This window comes from Vulpes lagopus, chromosome 11 (genome assembly GCF_018345385.1).
Source record: "Vulpes lagopus strain Blue_001 chromosome 11, ASM1834538v1, whole genome shotgun sequence".
In the NCBI taxonomy this organism is placed as follows: Eukaryota; Metazoa; Chordata; class Mammalia; order Carnivora; family Canidae; genus Vulpes; species Vulpes lagopus.
This window is the reverse complement of record NC_054834.1, coordinates 37,154,578-37,171,956: the sequence shown is the minus strand read 5'-3', so window position 1 is coordinate 37,171,956 and position 17,379 is coordinate 37,154,578. Positions and strand designations below refer to the sequence as shown.

Here is a 17,379-nt window from a genome sequence, read left to right as displayed (position 1 = left end):
TCACTCAGGCTCTAAAATTCTACTCTTTCCCACGACACAAGGCTGTTTGGTGTTGTTTTTAGATTGTAATATGTAATATCGGAACTAAATTAAGGTCTTATCTTTGTCAGAGTAAGAGACAACCAAAAAAGCCCCTGGTCGTCATCATTAAAAAAAAAAAAAAAAAAAAAAAGGAATAAAATGACCTGGGGACAAAACCCGGCCCATCTAGGAAGCAGTGTGATGAGTTACACTTCTGTCGTTTGCAATCTGGCAGATCAGGGATTTAAGGAAAACTGGGCCATCGCAACATTTTTGTGCTGAATCCAAAATGCTTTCTGGACATTTAAGAAAAAAAAAAAAAAAGGCAAATCAATGTGTTCAGAAAATAGGGCATTTTTTTTCCCTCCATAAAAGTAATAAAAGCATCCCTAGGAATGTTTTCTGCGGGCCCCCTAAGCACACCCAAACACCTCTTGCAGAAAACCAAGGCTGAGTCGTAAACAGTGTCTTCATCAGCAGATCTAACAAGATACTGAGCGTCAAAGCCTGAGGGACTGTCACCCCTCTCCAGGAAGGTAGACAGGGGCTCCAAGGTAGACAGGGGCTCTCCGGGAGCCAGGTGGTGGCGGAGGGAAGGGCCAGGGAGCCAGCAGTCCTGCAGACACTTTGTTGAAATGTCAGGCAGGCACTCAGCTGGCCTCCACCGAGCTAAGCATCTCTCTATGTCAGGACAAATTGGGCAGGCCTCAAATCTTGTTTCTCTTCTCCAACTTCAGTAAGATGAGTGTAGGGAATGAAGGAGAGAGAGAGGCGGAGAAAAAGATGGGGACAGTTCAGTTCACATGAAAGCACTGTGACACAACCACCTGCCTGAAAACCGTTCCTGGGAACTCAGAATCCTTTATGACAGCGGTGGTCATGCAAACAGAGCCGTGGAGGGGCTGAGCCACCTGCTGAACAGGCATGTTCAGAGCATCAGTGTCATAAAGCAATCCCTCTATGACTTTGCAGTGACATATATGTCAGTGTTTCTATATAGGAAGTCTTGAAGAAGATGCAGAAGTATGGAAAGGGTCCAGCTGGGAAGGATATAGCTTGTATATAATAATATCAAAGATAGCAAGGTAGCGCATGAGAGAGGAGACAGGCCAGGGTGAGCCTCACAATACGGTTGATGAAGAGACAAGTGGTGTACTCAATATGTGTGTCAGCAATAGACAGCACAAAGAATATATGTGTAATACACACACATATACACAAACATACACAAACATTTTTGTTTACAAATTAGACCATTTTCCAAAAAAGCAATACTCGGGAACAAATAGGCTATGTATATAGAAGCTGAAACATAACCCATCTTTACGCACAGCCCTGATCAAAACACGCCAAACCACCGGGCTCTGTTTTAAGACACAAACAAATTTCAGAAATTAAAGGCAGTAAAACATTGGGTTACTGGATTTCTTTAGCAACACATACGAAGAACTTGAATTCTACAAAGATTTATTTTTTAACCAGGAGGCTATGCTTGCTCTTGAGAAAGTATTTGGTATGGGAGAAGATGGAACCTATCAAACAAAATGAGATAATATAAATATTTCATTTAGTCATTATCATCTCTTTATGATGATGAGAAGACATTATTATCATATTTTTTATTCTAACTCATAAAAAATGGTCAATCTTCTACATTTGTAATGGGCTACAGCACACTAATCTTAGTTTGGCATAAAGCTCATACAAACCACTCAATATTTTCAATATAAATGTAATGACTTCTGATTTTAGGGAAAAATAACAATGCTCAAAAAACATCACTGGTTAACTCTAACTTCTCCTATTGGTCACTTATGTAAGTATGTGCACTTGCAAAAAATAAAATAAACTTTCTGCATATTCATTATGAAGAGGACGGATGATAATCAGTAGGAGAGACAGCAAATTTCTTCTTGAGGATTAGGCTCCAATTGGTTGAATTTCAACATCAACCTGGCAATTTTACTATTAAGTCAGCAGAAGTGAGTTCTTATACACTATGCCACTTACTACCAGAGAACATCAGGCAAAGGGAAAAGAACACGCTAGAATAAATTGTGCATTATTTCTGGCATTAGTTAAAGGAACAGAGCATTATAAGAAAAAAAATACAGTACCATTGATTTTTACAGGTGTTTAATACAGATAAGCTGAAAAAAGGGTTTCCATTTTAAGCCCAGTGATGGCTAAAGATGCATTCAAATATGTTCAAAAGCAATCTAAAGTCTTCTAAAATGGTGTTTAAGCTATTCAAGCAAAACGTAAATAGTTTTTGTCGTAGTACTGAGGAATGTAGAACAAAAACAGAGTCCAAGGAGCTGACTCTGGCACACTGCCGACCACTGTAAAATCAGGGGGTCATTAAAACAGAGGTAATACTGTTTATCCATTACATGATCACAGGTTATTTAGAGAAAACAGTAGCAGACTGTCCTTAGAAAGGTAGGAGGCATAATTACCCTGGAAGCCTCCAAGTCCCACTCTCAGAGAAGATACCAAAAGAAACAATCAAGTTGAAGACTCAGATACATGTTGAAGAGAGATATTATATAAGGAGACCAAATCCATGGTGTTTTCCCTGGTCTGTTTTGGATGCATTTCTTTAAAGCTCATTAGAAAGTGTAGAAAACATTTTGCTATTATCCAAAAACAACAACTGGGTACATTCAAGTCTTTGCAAAAACCAAATTAGAAAAAAAGTCCACGACTGCGTGAGCACCGAATGGATAATTTTTCTACTTCACTTATTTTGGGGGACCACTGATGCTCGATTTCTTCAGAGCTCTTTGTACAGTAGGTAACATAATGAGCAGGGTGACAAAGAAAACAACCGTTCTGACCACATGGACGCAGCATTCCTGGATGCTGTTAGACAGGAGAGGTGTTTGCTTTGGGCAGTCCTCACTATGAACTATGATTGGTCTTCCTCATGTGAGCAATCAGTCTTTCTTTCTTAGAAATACATTTTGATGACTCCGGCTCAAATATAAGTCTAATTTTTATAGTTTGTGTCCCTTGTACATTTTTTTTAATCCCCTCCTTCCTCTCCGTGACCTTGGCCAAATACCATCTCTTTCCCAAAACTATGATGACCATATCGTAATTGACAGCAGGGTAGGTGCCCTTGTGTGAAGAAATAAGAGGGATTGTGATTAGCTAAAGCCCTCTGGTCAACTGACCAACAAGCATAAATTTAGGGCCTGTTTTCTACGCCATACGGCAATGAGGACCAGGCTGACATAAATGAGGATAAAAAGGCCTCAGTACACAAAAGCCACCTTCTCATCAAAAGTATTAGAATAATTACATAGCATCATGTCAACTAGGACAGAGGAAGTTGGAACAGTTCAGTGTTAAGCATTGTGTGGTATAAGCTGGAGGAGCGGCCAAAAGTGGGATAGGATTATTGTAAAGATGCCCAGGCACCTACAGATCCCGTGAGCCTTGATGGCAGACTCCATCTGGAGATGCTAAAGCAGAAAGCCCACAACTCGATGCTGCTGTAGGTTAAACTAATGACATGATCAGCTAAGAGCCAGAGCACCTAGAGAAATAACTTTGACAAGTCCGGTTAACGATACTTCTGGATGCAAACCAGCTCAGCTATGCTGTCGATGTGTCTCAGTTTCCACATGCAAAATGTCATGGGACTCCTGTATGTCATCAGTACTAAGGGGGCAGGTAAAGGCAGTCTTTGTAATGTTGGGAACTTAGTAAGATTCTGGAATTTAGTCGTACGTGCAATATTATGGAATTTGATTAAAATGGACGAAGGACTATAATGCAACTCAGAGGCTATCAGAATCTATACTATATGGAGCTATACTAATATATAGATTTTGACTCTAAGTACGTGGGGCGATGGGGTAGCAAGATCACACATTTTGAAGCCAGAAAATCAAGATCCAAATCTCTTTTTGACCAACATTGTGCACCATTTGGTAGATCATGTAACTCCTCAAGTGGCTTGTCTGTAGAATGGGAAATACAAAAACCTGTCCCTCCCAGGGATATCATAGTGAAGCTCACTCATGTTGATATGTATGAAACTGTCCATAAATGCTTCAGCCCTATACACATATAATGGTTATTATTATTTACTTGGGCTTATACCACAAAGTCCAGCTTATGGAAGGAGAAAATCATTCAGTAAACATGGTCACTCCCTTAGGAAAGAATTCTTACCACTTTTGCGAATTTGAGGAATAGTATCTCAGTTGCATTAACTGGTATTTATTAATGCATTATGAACCTCTGCCGTGGCATCTGATTCACAATAAAGAGATTAAGCAGACTAATTTGTCATTTATTTTCCAATGCCTGCTTTCCTGCCCACAGCACCACTAATATCCCAGGAGCACCTCAACCCAATTATTTCCCATTTTGCATTACTTGCTGAGAGTAGCGCTAATGTGCCCAAAAGGCTTTGCTCCTCGGTGATGGGGAAGAAACCGCCGCCCCCCCACAAAACCCTAAAACCAAAAGACAATAACAAAAAAGCTCCTGTTCTGCACACTACAATACTGTTATCATTCGGTGAGAAGAAACACTCCTGGACCACTGGGTCCTATATAGCCATCAAACCAAATTAGCAGCCTGACTACATGGTGGACATGAGGTGCAGACCTCTGCTTATTTGGTATTTGTTTTGGGGGTGAACGGGAATTCCATCTGTAGAATAAAACCCACAACCTGGAGAGAGCTGAATTATCCCATGCCTATATACACAAACAATTTTGTTTGCTTGTTTGGGGAACTGCATGTCAAAATCACTCAAGTAATTGGCAAATGCAACTTTCTTCTTCTCAAAAAATTAATAACCAGTTGTTTAGCCAACTCCAAATATTAATTTGCAAACTAATTTGTGAATGTAGACACAACTCATTATTAATAGAAGAAGCCTGAATATTCCTCATTGTCTATGCTTTCTAATCCAGCCTCACAAACAGTTTTCAACCTTACCATGTAATATTTCTGCTACTTTCTTTAGTCTATTTCACTTTGAAAATGTGCTTTTTTGCCTATCCCAGGAGTTTCTGTATTGCTTGAGGCAAAATACTCCAGCGCTGTTCACAACTCTGAACTGTAAACATTTCTCTGCCTTATCCTGCCCAAGGCTCAGAGCCCGTTTAGACGCCTGTGGATAGTTCCAGAAGCATACAAGACTCCACAGAGTTACCAAAAATAATTATTTTCTAAAACTTCCCAATTTTACCAACAACACAAAATTTCTATTTTAAAAATCTGTTAATTTTAGCTGTGGGGAGATGCTGATTGAAAACATGCTGGTTTTTTTGTTTTGTTTTATGTCTTGTTTTTGTTTTTGTTTTCCAGAGACAATCAGCTTCAAGGAGGAGATACAATAGATTAAATTCATCTCTATGAGGTTATTTCTCACCATTATTTTCTTAAATCCTCCCTACCTCCCTTCCCCCTCCTACCTCCCCCACGCCTTGCTTTAATCAAGAATAGGAATGTTAGGGGCTTGATGCAGGGAAGAAGCATAGATTAGTGGTTAGCATAATAGCATGAAAGCCAGGAAACACGAATTCTATTCTTGGCCAAGTGGTCTTAGGTGAGCCCATGATTTACAGCCTCAGTTTCTCCATATATAAAAGGAAAGTGTGGCACATCCCTCCTGCAAATGAGAGCTTCACAAACGTTAATACTGTTGAGTGCTGACTACGTGCCAGGCACGGAGCTAAGTAAGCACTTTAAAAGGATTATTTTATTTAATCCTTGCAAGTAGATAATATTGTTATCTTAATTTTACAAATGAGGTGCCTGAGGTATGGAGATGTGAAGAAACTGGACCAGGGATGTGCAGACGGGGAAACGCAAAGGCTGAGTTCTAAGCCATAGGCCATTCTGCTCTCTGTTCTGCTCAGTTCAGCATTCTTTGAAAGGGCTCTGAGGAATGGCACAAAGCACAAAGCAATCCTGAAATTTTTCAAACTAATTGTCCAGATTTTCTCTCTTCTCTTGGGGGTCTGTGGATACGCTCCCAAAGGCATACACATGAGCCCACCTGCCTTGGGAGCAGGACCCCTGGGGCTCAGCGCCCCCCCCCCAAGGGTTGGGCTACACCTGAGTGCCTCCCCCCTCACCCACTGCAGTTGCAACACAGTGGAGCTTTATCTGCCAACTGAACCCAGGACATGCGGGTCCGGTTGGGCACAGCTGGTGGCAGGAGGCTCAGATTTCTGATGAACTGAACACAATGGAGCAGCACTGTCACACGACCATTATGAAATCACATGCTCGCTGATAATTTTTCTAGCATAAGTGTGTGGACTATTTAAAACTTCCCTCCCTGCCTCCCCGCCCCCCCAGGGGTAAAGTTCATCTAGGGGAATGTCGGTCATATGTCATTTTGCTGTCATTACTTCCGTTGCAAAATGAGTAACAAACACACAGAAACTGGCTTCCAGAGGACAATTTTTACAATTGCTGACAACACATGTACCAAATGGCATACTTGCAAAGTGTAAAAGACCAACCCCGGACCCCTCTGCTCAAACCTGGTGTTTGCAGGAAGAGCCAACCCAAACTTAACCTATATGGAAGCTAAGGGAATGCCTCTTTCACTACTAGGATTCATCTCAGGTATCAGAGCTAACTTGTCCAAACAAGAGCAAAGATTTAAAAGGCCTTACCACATAATATCTTTGGGGTGCTGTATGAAACATGGTTTTAAAATAAACCACACCGGTGAGTATTTATTAGAAACTGTAGTCACTGAAACGATTTCATAACTGTCAAATTCATAAGAGCTGTCGATCTTCACATCTCATGATTTTTGGTAAAGCAGTGCTCAGTGAAAACCATCTTTTGTGCATAAGCCAAAAATAAACAAGGAATACTACATTAAAGAAACAAAAATGTCCTGGTACTTAAAGTATCTGGAATAAGATTGCAATTGGTGAGCTTCTCTGAAATTCAAGACTGTTTACATGCAATTGTTAGATCAGTATCTACATGATTAAAAGAACTAAACTGAGTTAAGAAAAGCCTGGTATTCACTAAAAACCTAATTGGAAGGAAGAGGAAAAAAGAATTATACGTATGACTTTTAAGATGTTGTGAAAAACTTCTCCCTACAAAGAGGGCTTTTAAAGAGGGCAAACTGAAGATTTGCTAATAAAGAAAGGGTATTTTTCCAAATAATTCATTAACACAAGGTAGGTCATAGATCAAGGCTTAGGGAAAACATTTTTTGGTATTTTTATGTTCAAATATTCTCTTTGCAAAACACTGTTTTTTTGGTTCAAAAATCAAAATTAAACAATTTTGTAGCAAAGCATCACATAGTGCAAACTGTTTTTTTTTTCTTTTAAAGAAAAAAGAAATGAAAAACCCAGGAGCTTAGTGCATCAATATAATATGAGAAACTTTCTTAAAAGAAGAAATACTTTGGGAAAACTTGCCCTGGACTCACATCAAATGATTGAAAGTTGTAACAGGCCCTATGAAACTAACTCTTCTCCTTCTTATAAATATTGAAAAAAACAGCGACAAGATGCAAATGAACTGCTGAACTCAATCCTTGGTCTTTAAAATGTATTTCAATAGAATAGCCAATGTATCATCCAAGTATGAAGACGTACAGTAATAGCATTCTGAAAAACGAATTAAGAACACATTGTCATCAACTCCAGCAAAAATAATAAAGGTAGAAAAGATTAAGAGGCAAGCATATCTTTCAGAATTGTAAAATGGGTTTATAGGTCTTCTAATAACAACTTTTACTCAAACCTTACATAAATAGGCTTAGATGATACAAATATTATGTGGGCTGTGTGGACACTCCCAGGTTCCTAATCATGTTTAGGGATTACTTGATAGAACAGAGACATTTCATTCCAATTGGGCCAGGGGATTACAGCAAAGAAACATCTAATATTCCATTTTTTAATTTCATGCATTTTTTATTTACCTTTAATGATGCTGTATATATTCATCATCCTGAAATATTAAAACAGTATGAAAAAAGTAATAAATTGGTGGAAAATTTAGGGAATAGGAATGCAACAGCACGCAAATCATACACTATCAAGTGCTTGATACACATTTAAAATTACTGCCTACTACGGCAAAGCCAAATTCCTAGCAGATTTCTGAAGCACAAAGTCACAATAAGAAGCTCAGCAGAACAGACTGAAATAATAGAATATTCATCCCTCTAATCCATATGCAATTCTTTAGGGCTTTTTTTTTTTAACAATGCATATGAGGTCTGACTGTATTCAGGATTTAAATAAGTTGTCTCTCTCCTTCCTGCTCCTCTCTATTTTTATGTAAAAAAAATGTATATACAGTTATCATTTCTGCACTGCTGCACCAACGCAGACAAGGTTAGCACATTTCCTCACACCTCAAATGAAACAAAAGCATTTTTAAACAACAAAAGTGTTAAAAAAAAAAAAAAACGGCATTTACTCATCCCACTAAAGTCTCCTGAAACAGCATTTTGGGAAGAAGGAGAGTTGGTGTCATTCCTGGGAGGGTGTGGGGGGGAATGAAGTGATGCTTTTGTCTTTTAATTACCAATTAATGGATTGATATAATATTACTTTGAAATACTGACAAGAAGTGCCAGCGGGTTGGCATTTCATCTTTGTTCGTTCACCTTCCCTTGCAGAGAGATGAGACTGTCTACTGGGCATTAATAAATATTGTAACAAGGAACAGAAGATTCCAGAGGCATGAGCCTCCGTCACAAGGCGTGGCGTGAACACTTCTGGGAGGGCACCCTCAAGTCTGACAAAGGCCAGGACACACGGACACTCACTGTCCAGCAGTCAGCTCCACGGGCAGGTGCCTCGCAGCCCCTCCTCTAGCCGCCCCATGTTGGCAGCAGTCATGCTTTCCAATGATTTTCTTTCGATTTCTTTGTATGTTCTGATTTTTTTTTTCTTTAATGAACACTTACTACCTTATAACAAAGAGAACAACCAACAAATCAGAAACTACCTAAAATGTTACCTATTCTTTAAAGTCTCCCACGTATCTTCTTCTTTCAGGGGCTTTCTTCCATTCATCAAAAGAATGGTTCCTCATTTTTTTCCTCCTAAAGATCTTATTTTCGAGTCATCTCTACACCCAGTATGGGGCTCAGACTCACAACCCCGAGATCAAGAGTTGCATGCTCTACAGACAGAGCCAGCCAGGTGCTCCCCTTGCCATCCCTCTTTTATGTTACTATTGCTAGCAAATTCCTTATGGTCCAAACCATCTTCTGCCTCGTGGTATGGTCCTCTGCCTTATAAGTGTGACTTTTATAAGATTAAGTCCCTTCAGGACAAAGGCTGGGCCTTCTTTTCTATCATTTTCTTTCTTGTAGTACTAATCATGGCTCTTCCCACCCAGTGGGTGTTTAATAATTTGTTGCTGTCGTTGAATTGATTAAAACTAGTTTTATGAAGGGTTTTTATTTCTGTTAGACTCACGATTTTTCAGCTCACTACTCCAATTAGACATTTCTGCCAATTGCAGATGCACTTAGTTACCATGAATGATGTGAAAGATGGAGATGCGACACCTTCTGGAAATCAACCTGAGAGGGACTTGCATGCCCTACCACCTCAAACGCTGACCCGAACAGAAAAGACAGTGTGTAGCTCTGCAAAACAATGAAAACATTTACAGGATGGGGAGCAGATACAAACAATAAAATGTTAGAAATAAAAGCTCCCATTTTCACCAAGCAATAGAAAAACCTATAGGATATGATGGGAGTATGTGGCAGAGGGAAGAAAAGAGTTCTTCATTCCTATCTAGGAGAGAGAAATAGGAGTTTCTTTGGGGGAAGAGATGCAGCTATCCCTAAATTTAATAAGTATAAAAGCACAGCCTGGTAAAACTTTAAATGAGAAGGAAAGCCTTAAGGAAATTCTCACAATCCAGACTACAGCTCTTAAAATCCTTTGCCAAGCCCTCTTTGCCATTTTGCCTGGCAGTCACACATCACCATTTCTCTCTAGCTCTCACGGCATTCCAGAGTCAAGATAAGCTGAGAATCCATCCGATTTTAATCCAATTTCTTCCTGAACTTTTAGTGCTTATTCCTTTATTCCTCTTGAAAGATATTAAAACACTTGAGGGGAAAGATATTCAGAATATGGAGTGATGGATGCAAGAGGAACAGGAAAGAGCTTACTGCAGCCGATGTAAATTGCAGGAAAAACCAAAGCTAATGTCGTCTTATTACTTCTCTGTCTTATGTCAGAACAAACCGCCTTCGATTCTAATCAGGGCATGATGATCCTATGTACAACATACCGTCTTTTTTTTTTTTCTTCTTTCAGTTCAAGTTCCCACGCCAGTAAGCCCTTGGACTCTAGGCAATCATTCAAGAATTCAGAATCTCAAGTTCTTGGGTGAACCAAGACGTGTCAGTCCACAGCAGGTGTTTCAGTTGCTCTGAGAGTCTCTGCCGAGTACATCCAGCATTTGGCTAAAGCTTCTTACAGACAATCCATGGTTTCGCAATTAGCCACCCAGACTTGTGAGGGTTAATAAATTGCCTGGTATTTATAACTGGTGACAATAGGACAAGGTGTCACATATGAGGGGGTAAATGGTAAGATTTGGATAATTTAAAGTTCTATGGCCAGTGCCAACTCCATTCATGAAAGCTTGTCTTCCCTTTCTCGTAGAAGTATTCCTTTCCTTGTCTACGGGGTCTCTCTTTATCATTTCTGAACTTTGCTTTCCCTTACCTTTGAGGGTAAGCAAGATAGGAGTTACAACTGCGGCCAAACACACCCATCTTTGGGAACTCTGGCATAGTAAGTCGCAGGATGTCAGACTGGAATCATTTCACTTCCTCTATGAAGACAAAGATGTATTTTTTTGAAGTTGTTTGAGGGTGACATTATTTGATCGTGGATTTCAACCTATGCCACTCTCCTAGAATGGAGTTTCCTTATGAAATAACGATACTCTCTAAAAATCTAAATGGATGACCAATTTTATAAAATAACTAACACTTGGAGGAAACCAACTTTTAACAAACCCAATTAAAATCACCTCCTCCAGTGTAAAAAAAAGGATGATAAATAACAACAGAAAATACATCACTTGAAAACAAGTAATGGTTAAGGCTGTAACTGCACTTCTTAGCAGAACGCTCACACGTTAGTAAATTTAAAGAGAGATGTACTGAAAGTAGTAAATATTTTTTCCCAGCCCTTCCCTCTTCAGCCAATCAAGCCCACTGGCACACACTTGTTGTTGTTTAACAAAATGAATTAGGCAGGTGTGTGGAAGGCTTATCTTTAAGACATCAAGGATTTATGCTACTCCTTAGGCCGGGGCTGCTTCCGGGTATCACGGATTATCAGTGTGTTCCTTCATTTATTTATATAAATGGGCCAATGGCTATTGAAACACTTCAGAGCACTTAACTAAAGCAAACAAAGCTCTTGAACTTTAAATATCCAACAAGAGAAGCCATTGACAAGTGAGACTTTACTTAGCAAATCTCAGTATCATTTGGAACCTTAATACAATCTTCCAGATTTACAAAGAGGGCACACAACCCAGATATTTATCTTAACTTAGGCTCCACGTAGAAGATACTATCCTGATTTGAGACCAACTTCAAAATATAATGCTGCCATCTAGTAGTTCTACTTACTCTCTTTAACTGTTGCTGTGACTGAAGATAATCTACCCACAGAGAGCAGGGAAAGAGGGTCTTGTATTTTAGCCTTTTAGCATTTTGATTTCCTCTCACTACTCAATCCTTAAACTCAGATGTATTTCAGAGAGAAAGTCTGTGATGGGGAACTTAGCTTAACATCAGAGTACTTGGGACGCCTGGGTGGCTGAGAGGTTTGGCGCCTGCCTTCGGCCCAGGGTGTGATCCTGGAGACCTGGGATCGAGTCCCGTGTTGGGTTCACTGCATGGAGCCTGCTTCTCCCTCTGCCTATGTCTCTGCTTCTCTTTCTGTGCCTCTCAGGAATAAATTAATAAAATCTTTAAAAAAAAACAAAAACATCAGAGTACCTGGATTTCCATCCCACCATTCCCATTATCCGAAAGACTGTGCATAACTCACTGACTTTGCCTGAGAACCATGTCTCTGATCTGTAAAAGGAGGAAACAGGATCAAATGCAAAGACCCCTTTCAACTCTACTCACCAATTATTCTACTATTTAATGTATTTACAATGATGACGTCAATTTATGTTGGTGGCTAGAGAAAGAGGGCCACTGTACTGTTGCATTGAGAGTTATATAAAATATTCCCAAATAGTAGCAATGGCTTCTTTGTGTTGTTTCTTTTATATTTAGAAAGAAACAAATTGCATGTCTCTCTGGTGATTTTTGAAAATGTTGATACCATGATCACGTTGGGAATGTTCGAGAATCATCCTTTATATTTCCCTTTGGAATTCTATATCTTACTTTAGTTACTTGGATATGGCTTTGCTCTAGTGCCAGGAAGAAAAACACAAAAGAAAACAAATCCTGGGACGCCTGGGGGCTCAGTGGTTGAGTGTCTGCCTTTGGCTCAGGGCATGATCCTGGAGACCTGGGATCAAGTCCCACATCGGGCTCCCTGCGTGGAGCCTGCTTCTCCTCTCTCTGCCTGTGTCTCTGCCTTTCTCTCTGTGTCTCTCATGAATAAATAAATAAAATCTTAAAAAAAAAAGAAAACAAATCCTTTTTAAGAAATTTAAATCACTCAATCTTATTTCCATTTTCCTATACAGGCTGACAAATTAGTTGAATTTCAGCTCTTCCTGAACTTTTAGGTTTTCTAATTCAAACCACTTGCTTATCTTCTCATCTGGAGTGTCAGAGCCACCAGGTTTCTGGTGGGAGCACAGGCTTTCTTTATAGGGTTCAAGGCATTAGACTTAAAAGAGATTTTGCAGGAAAATGCAAAACTACTGGCTATTGGACTGTGATTTAATAACCTATAGTTTAAAAAGCATTGCAGTTATGTTGGCTTCAGCAGCACATATACTAAAATTGAAATGATACAGAGAAGATTAGCATGGCCCCTGCATAAGGATAATGCACAAATCTGTGAAGCATTCCAGCTGTTTGTGCGTGGCCACACCACCCTGAATGTGCTGGGTCTCGTCTGATCTGGGAGGCTAAGCAGGGGGGAAAGACTGACTAGTTACATTCCAGGTGCTGTAGGCTTAAAAATTTTTTTTAAAGGTAAAAAGCATTAAAGTACTATGCACAACTTTTGCTACTTATCCACTGCCCTCCATTACAATGAACCTGTTAGTTTTATACATCCTTTACAAAATGAACCTGGCTGGAGCTTTACAGGCTCCCAACTGCAAGATGTTTCTCTTCTTTATCCCTTTTCTGATAGAACCACAGCCACTTAACAGTGGAGCAAAGTCCAAAGCATCTGGGAAATGATATTCTTTGCACCGCATTCCTCAAGGACTGCCATTTCAGGGAGCCATGCCAAGGTCTTGTCACATGCCTTTCTGTGTTTTAAACTTCTTTTTCCTCTTCCTTTTTTTTTTTTTTTTTTTTTTTTTGTAAAAGCTTGTATTAGAGAGAGTTTGAACAACTGAATGATAAAATGTAGTCTTAGGCCCAGATGCTGCAGGGAATGGCTTTTGAAATTCTCCAACATACTAAGTTATAATTGGGTTTTAATGCATAAAATGGCTGAGTAATTTAAATGTTTAGAAAAGAAAACAGTCTTTCCTAGAGTTTATGAAGTGGGAAGCCTATTTCTTATAATGATTAACTGTGAGTCATCATTTCAAGCACAAGCATCCACTAGCATATGCTCCAGATAAGGGGTGCTGAAGGCACACAACAATTTACCAAACTAGTGTCTTATTATGATGGCTGTAGCACATTTTTGTCTGTGAAATGAAGACAGGGAAGTAACAAACCATGAACCATGTTGAATTTGCTGTCTACTCGCCCCACCTTACAAAATGAAGAAGAATGTTTCAAAGGCATATATGCATTGTCTGTCTGCATGTGGCCCTGCTTCAAGACAGAGATGCTACTAGGATTAGAAGGTCAGTAGCCTACAGAATTTGTCACAGTGGCCTAGAGATCTATTTTCGATAACTTGATCCATCTGGCTGCTTCTTATAAAAGATCTCTTTATTGTCAGGTTTGGGCCCCATACCAGGAAAACCATGATAGTGATGGTGAGCCCTCTTCCCCGCTTCATGGCCATGTATGCAGAAAATGTGGGCAAAGTTACCACTACATATCATTCTGAAAGCTCTGGGCCAAGAGACCAGTCCCTCTTGCACATTCTTCCTGACTTTTAAGACAAGGTTTGAATGGAGAACTCCTTGCCCTGAGCTCAGAACAGTCTGTAGGAATGAGCTCCACCACTACTGTTTACATATCTGAATACTGCTTAGATGTTCTCCTGGTAAAAAGAAAACCGTAAAACATCAGTAACAATACCCACATTGAGTTGTTGCAATTGTCCGATAGGATAATGCAGGCAAAGATAGAGCATAAGGAGCTTTGCAAATGCAATGTGTTATAGGGACATGAGGCCTCTGAATTTGCTAGCAATTGTTCAGAGACTGAAAGAAGGAAAAGAGCCAGAAAATATGAGATGGTGTATCCCAAGGTTTGTTTGTTTGGTTTTTTGTTTGTTTTTAAAGATTTTATTTATTTATTCATGAGAGACACACACAGAGAGAGAGGCAGAGACACAGGCAGAGGGAGAAGCAGGCTCCATCCATGCAGGGAGCCCACTGTGGAACTCAATCCTGGGTCTCCAGTATCAGGCCCTGGGCTGAAGGTGGCACTAAACCACTGAGCCACCCAGGCTGTCCTCAAGGTATATTTAATGCAAGACAATAAGCTAATAAAGAATGAGACACATCAGTTTGGTTCCTATTGATGCTGGAAGTGTGCACACTCAGTAGAGCTAAGCAACCATGGGTTCAATCCAGTCTCTACCCCCAAATAGCTGGGTGACCTCAGTGAGGTTGCCGATACTCTAGGAAGTTTTTTATTTTTTTATTTTTTTAAGATTTTATTTATTTATTCAAGACACAGAGAGAGAGAGAGAGAGGCAGAGACACAGGCAGGGGGAGAAGCAGGCTCCATGCAGGGAGCCCAATGTGGGACTTGATTCCAGGTTTCCAGAATCACACCCCGGGCTGGAGGCAGCACTAAACTGGGCCACCAGGGCTGCCCTCTAGGAAGCTTTTTAGATAAAGACTTAAAGTAATATGTCTCCTTGGCATCAGCATCCTAACAAGGACCCTCTGGAAACATAACGGTACAGGATCCTCAGGCCAGTACTGAAAGGTAGATAGTCGTAGGCAGATGAGTTTCCCATTACTAACTGAGTCCCAGATTCAGTAAGAATCCATTAGCTCTTCTGCGGCAAGTCCTTCCCAACCGATGGAGCCAACTTATTGTCTGAGTTGAAGGGTCAATCAATGTCAAATCCGTAGCATATACTCAGGAGTGTAAACTCCCATTCAAGTTTCTTATATTTCCCTCGCTAACAAAACCAGGGAGCAGCAAGATGAACCTACTCATATGTTGAGATGTAAAGGGAGAGCAAGTAGAGGTACATTGAATTTAAGCTGAGTTTTAATGATAAAGTGTTCAAGTCACCATGATCTAAGCAAATGATTAAGGAAAAAACATGCACATGCATAGAGACATACAGACGGTGTGCAATCAGTAAGTCAACGCACACTGGCTAAAAGTACAATCTAATACAACACATTTATCTGGGTTGGTAAACATATAGCACACTGAACTGCAGTATCGGAATCAAGTGCGCAGTATGGAATAACGCATGCTGGCACACCTACTGACCTTGAGGGTAAGTCCTAGCTGTGTGATCTGAGCTTACCGGCTATACTGAGCACAATTTACCACTTGGCTTAGGAGTCAAGATAGGTGATAAGTAGAGGTTAGTGATAATATTGCTAGTATATTATTAGCATATTCTTGGATATCATGTGAAAATTGTTTTAGAAACATTTCTCAATTTAATTTCATCCTTATACTATTAAGCCTTTTAGGTAAATTTTATTTTTTTAATATTTTATTTATTTATTTCTGAGAGACACAGAGAGAGAGAGAGAGAGGCAGAGACACAGGCAGAGAGAGAAGCAGGCTCCATGCAGGAGCCCGATGCGGGACTTGATCCCGGGACTCCAGGACCATGCCCTGGGCCGAAGGCAGGCACTAAACTTCTGATCCCATTTTGCAGGTAAGGAAACTAAGCGTAAGGGACCTAATGTTTCTGAATCCAGAGGTCTTGCTCTTAATTTTAGGCCATACTACATAAATTTCAATTTCAAGTTGGATCTGAGTCTTTAGTAGAATTGCTTCTGATCCTTAGTTCAAAAAGGAACTTGAAATTATTCCTTTGTACTTTTCCATAGTTTCATTCTAGAAGGGATTGGAAAACTCTGCAATGATCAACTGGCCAAGTAGCCATTGGTCAGTAACCTTCAGTATCTACAACTGGGGCAGAATTTTCGTGAGAGCACGTTAAGTTCCTCTCCCGTTCCCAGCTTTATCAGAAGGAGAGTGACCCTCACTGCCTGTCACAGACTTTGACATTGAAGTATTGATTGCTTCAAAACTGAAAGGAAAATACAGCTCAGATTTATAGGTTACTATCATAAAAACCTTGGAAGAATTATTTATACTAAATGGTAACAGTGTAAAATTCTGTGTATAAAGGAATTATGGTGATTTTTATTTCCTCTTTTAGGTTTTTACAAAATATTTTACAATAGATATGCATTATCTCATTATTAGAAAAGTTATGTTAAAAAAAAGCATGGGCATACACTGGTCTGACGATTTTATTTACTAATAAGTCTCCAAAATGTTCTCTCTTATTGTAGTAAGACAACTTATTCTGTTCTTTTTAAAGACTTATTAAAATGTGACCTGTAGTTACGTTATATTTATTTTTATTTCTTTCATCTGCCGGTAACTGTGGGGAATGCCGTGATAAAAAAAAATCCAAGTTCTAGGAGTGCCTGGGTGGCTCAAATGCCTTCTGCTTAGGTAGTGATCCCAGGGTCCTGGGATCGAGTCCCACATCAGGCTCCCTGCATGGAGCCTGCTTCTCCTTCTGCCTATGTCTCTGCCTCTCTCTGTGTGTTTCTCATGAATAAATAAAATATTTAAAATAAAAAATCCAAACTCTGTCCCTCACTAACTGCATGACCTGGAGTAATTTAACCTCCCCATGAATAAAAATTTTTATTTCCTTGCAGTGAGGTGAATTTTCTTAAAATTCCCTAGCCCTCCTTAATTTTTCTCCCTCTTGTTTAATATAGAACTTATTTCATATAAGCTGTTTGACATGTAGCCTTTCTTAAATTGCCTTTTGGTGTATTACTCAGTTT

General features: G+C 39.7%; 1 protein-coding gene and 1 non-coding gene across 29 annotated transcripts in view; one reads left to right on the top strand and one right to left on the bottom strand.

Annotated features, from left to right (window-relative positions):
- ESRRG (estrogen related receptor gamma) overlaps positions 1 to 17,379 on the bottom strand; it is a 618,074-nt gene that overhangs the window by 305,818 nt on the left and 294,877 nt on the right. The gene's annotated exons all lie outside the window — the stretch shown is intronic.
- Positions 12,979 to 13,083, top strand: LOC121472450. The gene has a single exon (XR_005982916.1). It is a non-coding gene; the product is annotated as a U6 spliceosomal RNA (small nuclear RNA).